Raw genomic sequence first — 6,958 nt, 5'->3', positions numbered from 1 at the left:
ATTTATTATTAAAATAAGTAAATAATGCAATAATATATTTCCATATATGTGCTCAAATAATATTTTAGCTCTTTGGAAATATACTTTATACTCTAAAACTTTCATCACTTTCCATAGTTCTATTAATAATATCTTTCTTAAGTTATGAACAAAAAATGTTCTATTAACTAGAATGAGTGTGCTAACATTCAATATGTGAATAAATAAAAATAAATAAAAATAATAATCCTAACTTCATGTGAACATTAATATCATAATAATTGGATAATCAAAAAATGTATATGTATATGTGGACAAATGTTTCAGTCCTAAATTGTTTATCTATAGTAGATAGATAATGTTCCTTCCGATTAATGTTTCTTCATGAAATGTCTTTAAAATGTCTTCTTCAAGTTCCGTTAGAAAAACCTTGATGAATAAGATAAAATAGTTCATAAATATGAAATATAAATCTTTTGTCAATATATCTTCTTTAACTTTGAATTTCTCTTTGCTCTTTATAGAAGCTTGTTATCCTCCATATTTGTTTGATTTTAGATGCCATATCTGTAAAAGAGAGGCAGTATCATTACTCAGGAATAAAATATTTATATTAATTCTTATACATTTTGATATTTTTCTCAACAAATATTAAAACATTATGAGACAATTACTTTGTGAATTTGTTAAAACTATATGTGAAATACTATCTCATATTTTCCTTCAAAGAGATTTTCTGTGTGACTATGTACTTCTATATACTTCTGTGTATTGTCCTTATTCTGACTAAAAATAACCTAAATTATAAAATATATGTACTGTGAGGTTTAGGTATGTCAGGACGCAATATTTCATTTTTCCGGTCATGATACAAATTCTATTTCTAACGAACAAAGTTAGATTTCATATCACCCCAGAGATGACAATGGACTATGCCTTTGTTCTCACCTCTAAACGATTAGAAATATGCGTAACTGTATTCTGTGTTGGAGTTCTTACTTTAGTGTCAGAGTGTTCTGCAAGTACTTCAATGCATTTCTCAGCTCTTACGCTGGAAATCTGAGATAAAGACTTCTCAGCTACAGCTGTATAAACATGTGCTGGTGTAAATTTCTGTAGATGTCTTTCGTTCCCATCTATCTGAATGTGTATTTGTAATAAAGCTCTGAACCATAAAGGATATATTTTCTTAATTTCACTAAAATTACCTTCCTCAAAAATACCTTTTAATGAACAGTCAGGTGTCCGTACAATGGTTTTGTTTGATTTCACTATGCTCTCTGTAACTTTAATTGCATAGTAAACACTTAGAAGTTGCTTCACACCTGGCTCAAAAGTTTTTTCCAAAAATGATAAAACTCTGGAGAAATAGGCAATTATTTTCTCCTTACCTTCTTGTAACTGAAACAATGTTACTGAGATGGCATTCTCAGATACATGAGTTTTCAAAACAAACGATGTTTCAGAACAGACCTTTATTGTACTTAATGCTGGAGCATTCTGCAAATCTTTTTTCAACACTTCAAAAGCATTTTTCTCATTTGGACCCCACTGGTCAACTATATTACCTTTATTCCTTAAAAGATTATATAGTGGATTAACTTTTTCTGCGAAACAATGTACAAACTCTTTGCAATAATTTATTTTATGCAAAAATTTATGCAATGCCTTGTAAGTTGTTGGAGTTGGGATAACAGTAATATCCCTAACTGTTTCTTGCAACAATTGTCTCTTTCCTTGACTAATTTGCATGTGAAGGAATTTCACTTGACTTTTCATCAGCTGAACTTTTGTTGTGTTTAATTTTAAACCTTCAGCTTGTAACATCATAAACAATTCAGACAAAAGAGCCATATGTTCATCGATATTCTGAGTACTCAGCAAAATCGTATCCACGTGCTGACAAATGCAATCTGGCCTAGAAAATTTAGAAAGTATTGTTGCTATAGTTTCATGAACTATACCATCACCTATACCTAGATCAGGTATTAATCGAGTGAACGTATAAGTCTCTTTTCTGAATGTGAACGCAAGTTTGTATTGACAACTTTTAGTTAAAGGAATGGAAAAATGGCTACCAGCGATTTCTAGTACAGAAAACACTTTGTTCTCAACATTCAAATGTAATTTTATGTTAGATTTATCAGGAAGAACTGGGCTATTTGTGATTTGTTTATCCAATGTTCTTACGTCAACTGATAAAGAATATGAATTATCAATATTTTTGATAGGCCAAATACAGTTATTTACCACTGATTTAGCTTTCTTTACAATTCCAAGTTGTACAAATTCTTGAATAATATCAGAAAGTGGACCAATTGATTCTGGTGGTAACTCACTCTGATCAAGAGGTTCTGGATCCTTTCCTTCAATATTTAATTCGGCACTTTTCAAAGTTCCAAAGTCATTTTTGAACTTTGACCACAAACTTGGAAAAGATTGTACCACTTCCTTTAAAGCACAATTTTCATCAATATCAGGCCACTTTTGTTCTGTAGACATATTGGTAACGGAACCAACATTACTGTATACAGAGGGATCAATCAGCACTGATTTGGGCCTAGATGGATCTTTCCAAATACTTTTATTAGCCAAATCAATCACCCACTTTTGTTTATTGATAACATCAATGCCAAGTATATTCTCTGCTTCGTGACAGACCCAAATGTTAATATTAGTTTTCACTAATCCAGGTACTTCAAATGTTACATTGGATACCTGTCTAGCAGTGGAATTACCTGTATTATTAAAACCCACTATATTACACATAGGAGAATTTGGTTTCACAGGTATGTTTTCTTTGATAAGGGTAATCTCAGATCCACTGTCTAAGAGACAATTAATATGTTTACCATTTATCAAACATTGTAAATATGGTCTCCCATTCTCGTCCAAAATAATTGGTGCTACATATTGTAATGGCAGAGAAATTGAATCCGGGTGTGATTCTATTTTTGGCAATGGCAATAAACCTTCTTTTTCAGTGACAGCTCCTTTTGCCATATTGTCTGAACTACTGTGAACAGTCAAATTACTGATCTGTTTGACTTCAGTGTCATAAGGCAATTCAGTCAAAATGTTATCTTGACATGAAAAATCAAGTTGCACAAAAGCTGATTTTTCATACTCCATATCTTTAGTTCTTATTTGTAAGTCACTCTTAAACTTAAAGCAATGTTTTTTCATATGGCCAAATCCACGACAGTAAAAACACATCATGGGGTCGTCTCCTTGACTCACTTGACTGCACCTGTCCTTGTCATTCCTGCTAAGACCTGTCGTTTCTGACACGTCTGTAGCCTGACTATTTTTGTCACATTGAATAATAGAAACCTTGTGTGCGAGACTGCTTTGATTCAATTGTCTCCTAATTTTGTCAATGAAACTTACTATAGCATTTAAATTTTGACGTTCCTGTACTATGGCCACTGAAGTTGGGTCAAGGTATTTAAATTTTTTTATGAAAGCCATTTTTAAACCTGGGTCAGTTTCATCATCTACTCCAAATATCATTTCATAAACCTTGCAAAATCTTGTTTTAAACCAAAATGGATCTTCTTCTGCAGTAGTCTGTAATAGGTCTAGCATTTCTATGGTCGGTTTTTGTTCACCGGTCATACATAGCAATAATAGTCGCAATCTATCTGTGGCGTCATTTTGACCTTCATCATCACTAACAAGTGAATGGATTCGTTTAGCAAAATTAACAGGAATCCACAACTGAAAAATGTAATTGCGTTGATCGTTTGAAAGATTAAAACGATCTGCAAACATTTCAAATAAATCCCAATTAGAAAATACAGTAGCCTCAACGTCATAAATAGGAAAGTCTTTTAGAACCTTCATCAACTGATCATGAATTTGCAATTTAAGTTTTGCAGTCCTACATAATAAGTTTTTATGCTTCATTTCCATTTCATCAGTAGCATCAACATTCTCTATTTCCGAACTTTCCGGAAAATAAGATTGTAGCTTTGACTTGGTTTCAACCTTTTTGTCATCTGTATTTATTACAGCAATCTGTTTACTGTCATTTTGTAACTCTGGCAAAATCATGTTTTTAGATCCTAATTGTTCCTCAAGATTTTCTATGTAATTACACAAAATCTCACAGTTAGAACAACTGAGAGCATCCTGGGACACATTTTCATGTATTCCTGTGTTCTGTACATTATTTGTCTCTGTCTGGTTTAGTGTACACACATTTTTGGCAGGTAAAATATCAATAATCATCTTATTAAATATTCTTACCAATTTCAATACATTACTTATTTTCTTACGTAATTTATTCACAGTAAACCTGGATTTGTCTATCTGGACATTGGAATTTAAGCATTCTTGGTACATATACAACCACAAGTGACTGTCATTTGGATAAAAACACACATCTTTAAATTCTAGCTTACTATCTCTAGCTATTTCATCTATAAAATTCATAATTTTTTTTTTTTTTACTCACCGTTATTAGAAGGATTTCTCGTCATCAACCGGCTGTTACTGGACTGTTGTCCACATCTGACGCGACACAAACGCCTCTTGCTTGATAGGTTCTGAACCGTCTTTTTTCTCGAGACTTGAATATTCGCAAAGACTGCGCCAATCTCTCCCCCCCTCATCAAGGGTCGAGATTTCCGTAAAAATAGAGATAAGACAGTACTTTCTTTGGCTCGCCACTGTAGGAATGTAAAATTAATAACTAATATTCTTATAGCTTCAAGGGCGTATCTGAATGAAGATCATTCATAGTCAGGTTGATTTGAAAATAACGTGTGAGTTTATTGTCACACAGGTGGCATCACAAACACAATGAAAAATAGTATAAAGTTCAGTTTAGCGTAGATGAAAATATCTGGAATTGGATCGATAGTATTGTAGCAAGCTTATAAAAGCATGTGAGCAGCATCAGGCATGTTGTCTTCTGAGATTTTCCAAAGTGATGCAGGAAGAAACAGGAAATGACGTTTGACTTCTGGCTTCAGCTGTTCTCCTAGTCAATATGTCAGTATGTCAGTGTTGTCTTTCAAAGAGGGTGCGAATAAGTGTGTCTTAGTTTAAGTGTGTATCAGTGTGTCATGTAAGTGTGTCCAGCCTTCTTTAAAGCAAAGCTTAAATATATGTTACAAGTGAACGTCATGACCTCATACGGCCCAGGCTTAGACCCTTGTATGGCAAATATTAATATCTGCTAGGTTCAGCAATATGAAGATCTTAGCACAGAGTCGTATGGAGTTTGATTGACAGGCACACATGTGACACTCTATACTTAGAGTAGTGTGCTTGATGATGCAATGTCATAGAACATATATTATCAGCTATAAAGCTATAACTTCATTAAGTAACTATATACCAATACATACTAGTATAAATACGATTTTACTAAACTAGCTTAACAATAGATATGAACTAGTATATTATTGATATCACTACGTAAATACAGATCTATTCTGAATCTATTTTTGTCAACCTACACCAGGATTCCTTATATGTCATCCTCAAATTGGCTATCCGTAATGCTCAGTTTTGGATAGAAGAATTATGTCATATCAATTGATCAAGGTCATTCATTCATACCTAATTATTATGATTAATCATAAATCAAAATATGTTTTGCAAGCTTGCCATGAATTGCCGAATTATGAATTTGGAATAATATTCTAACAGGAGCCCCCCCTTTCTTCTTTAGCTCTCTTAGAAGGGGGGGTTTCTTCTCTCCCGATCTTCCGCCGGGACCCTGGGCTTCGGTGATTTCTGCCGGGGGAGGGCGCCATCCCTCGGTCCTCTCCGGAGCCTTCCGCCGGATGCCCCCACCCCATTTAAGCTCTTTTTCATTAGGGAGGGGCATCCGGACTTCGGGGTCTTCTGCCGGGGGATGGCGCCTATCCCCCGGTCTTTCCGGTGCCTTCCGCCAGGGTTCCGGTCTTCCTGGTCTTCTGCCGGGGGTGCGCCAACTCCCCGGTCTTTTCTCTTCTGTCTTCTCTGCTCCCTCTTCTGCCTGGCTCCCCCGCGGAGCCAGGGCTTTCTTCCGTCTTCTTTCTTCTCTCTTCCTTCTTCTGCCTGTCTCCTCCGGGAGCCCAGGGCTTGTCTCCGCTGTCTTCTTCCTTCTCTTCCATTCGATGTTGACACGACGAGGTTCCGCGCTGACATGCCGTGTCAGCGGCGGGCATGGACTTATATAGGGTAATGCCACCATGTGACCTCAACCCATGTGACATCACATTCCCTGGGCATGATGGGAATGTGATGTCACATGGGTTGAGGTCACATGGTGGCATTGCCCTATATAAGTCCATGCCCACTGCTCAGACGGCATTCCAGCGCCGGACCTCGTCGTGTCAACATCGAATGGAAGAGAAGGAAGAAGACAGCGGAGACAAGCCCTGGGCTCCCGGAGGAGACAGGCAGAAGAAGGAAGAGAGAAGAAAGAAGACGGAAGAAAGCCCTGGCTCCGCGGGGGAGCCAGGCAGAAGAGGGAGCAGAGAAGACAGAAGAGAAAAGACCTGGGAGTTGGCGCACCCCCGGCAGAAGACCAGGAAGACCGGAACCCTGGCGGAAGGCACCGGAAAGACCGGGGGATAGGCGCCATCCCCCGGCAGAAGACCCCGAAGTCCGGATGCCCCTCCCTAATGAAAAAGAGCTTAAATGGGGTGGGGGCATCCGGCGGAAGGCTCCGGAGAGGACCAAGGGATGGGGCCCTCCCCCGGCAGAAATCACCGAAGCCCAGGGTCCCGGCGGAAGATCGGGAGAGAAGAAACCCCCCCTTCTAAGAGAGCTAAAGAAGAAAGGGGGGGCTCCGGAGCAGATTAATAAAATATTTTATTCTGTGTGGTGTTTTATTTTACTTTACATTTCCCCCATGTGAATGGGTAGAGGTACGATGTACCCCATACTCATTCACATAGGGTGGGGGGCCGGAATCTGGGGACCCCCTTATTAAAGGGAGCTCGCAGATTCCGATTAGCCCCGCCCGCATACCCCGACA

The 6,958-nt window shown here is 37.6% G+C and overlaps 1 long non-coding RNA gene across 1 annotated transcript; it reads right to left on the bottom strand.

Annotated features, from left to right (window-relative positions):
• Positions 1-229: 229 nt before the first annotated feature.
• LOC120931945 lies at positions 230-5,567 on the bottom strand. Its single transcript, XR_005747914.1, has 2 exons — positions 4,439-5,567; positions 230-546 (listed from the first exon to the last, which is right to left on the bottom strand). It is a non-coding gene; the product is annotated as an uncharacterized LOC120931945 (long non-coding RNA).
• Between the last annotated feature and the right edge of the window lie 1,391 nt (positions 5,568-6,958).

The sequence above is a fragment of the Rana temporaria genome, chromosome 1, assembly GCF_905171775.1.
Source record: "Rana temporaria chromosome 1, aRanTem1.1, whole genome shotgun sequence".
Taxonomy (NCBI): Eukaryota; Metazoa; Chordata; class Amphibia; order Anura; family Ranidae; genus Rana; species Rana temporaria.
The sequence above is the reverse complement of the archived record's forward strand: the minus strand, read 5'-3'. Positions and strand labels throughout refer to the sequence as shown.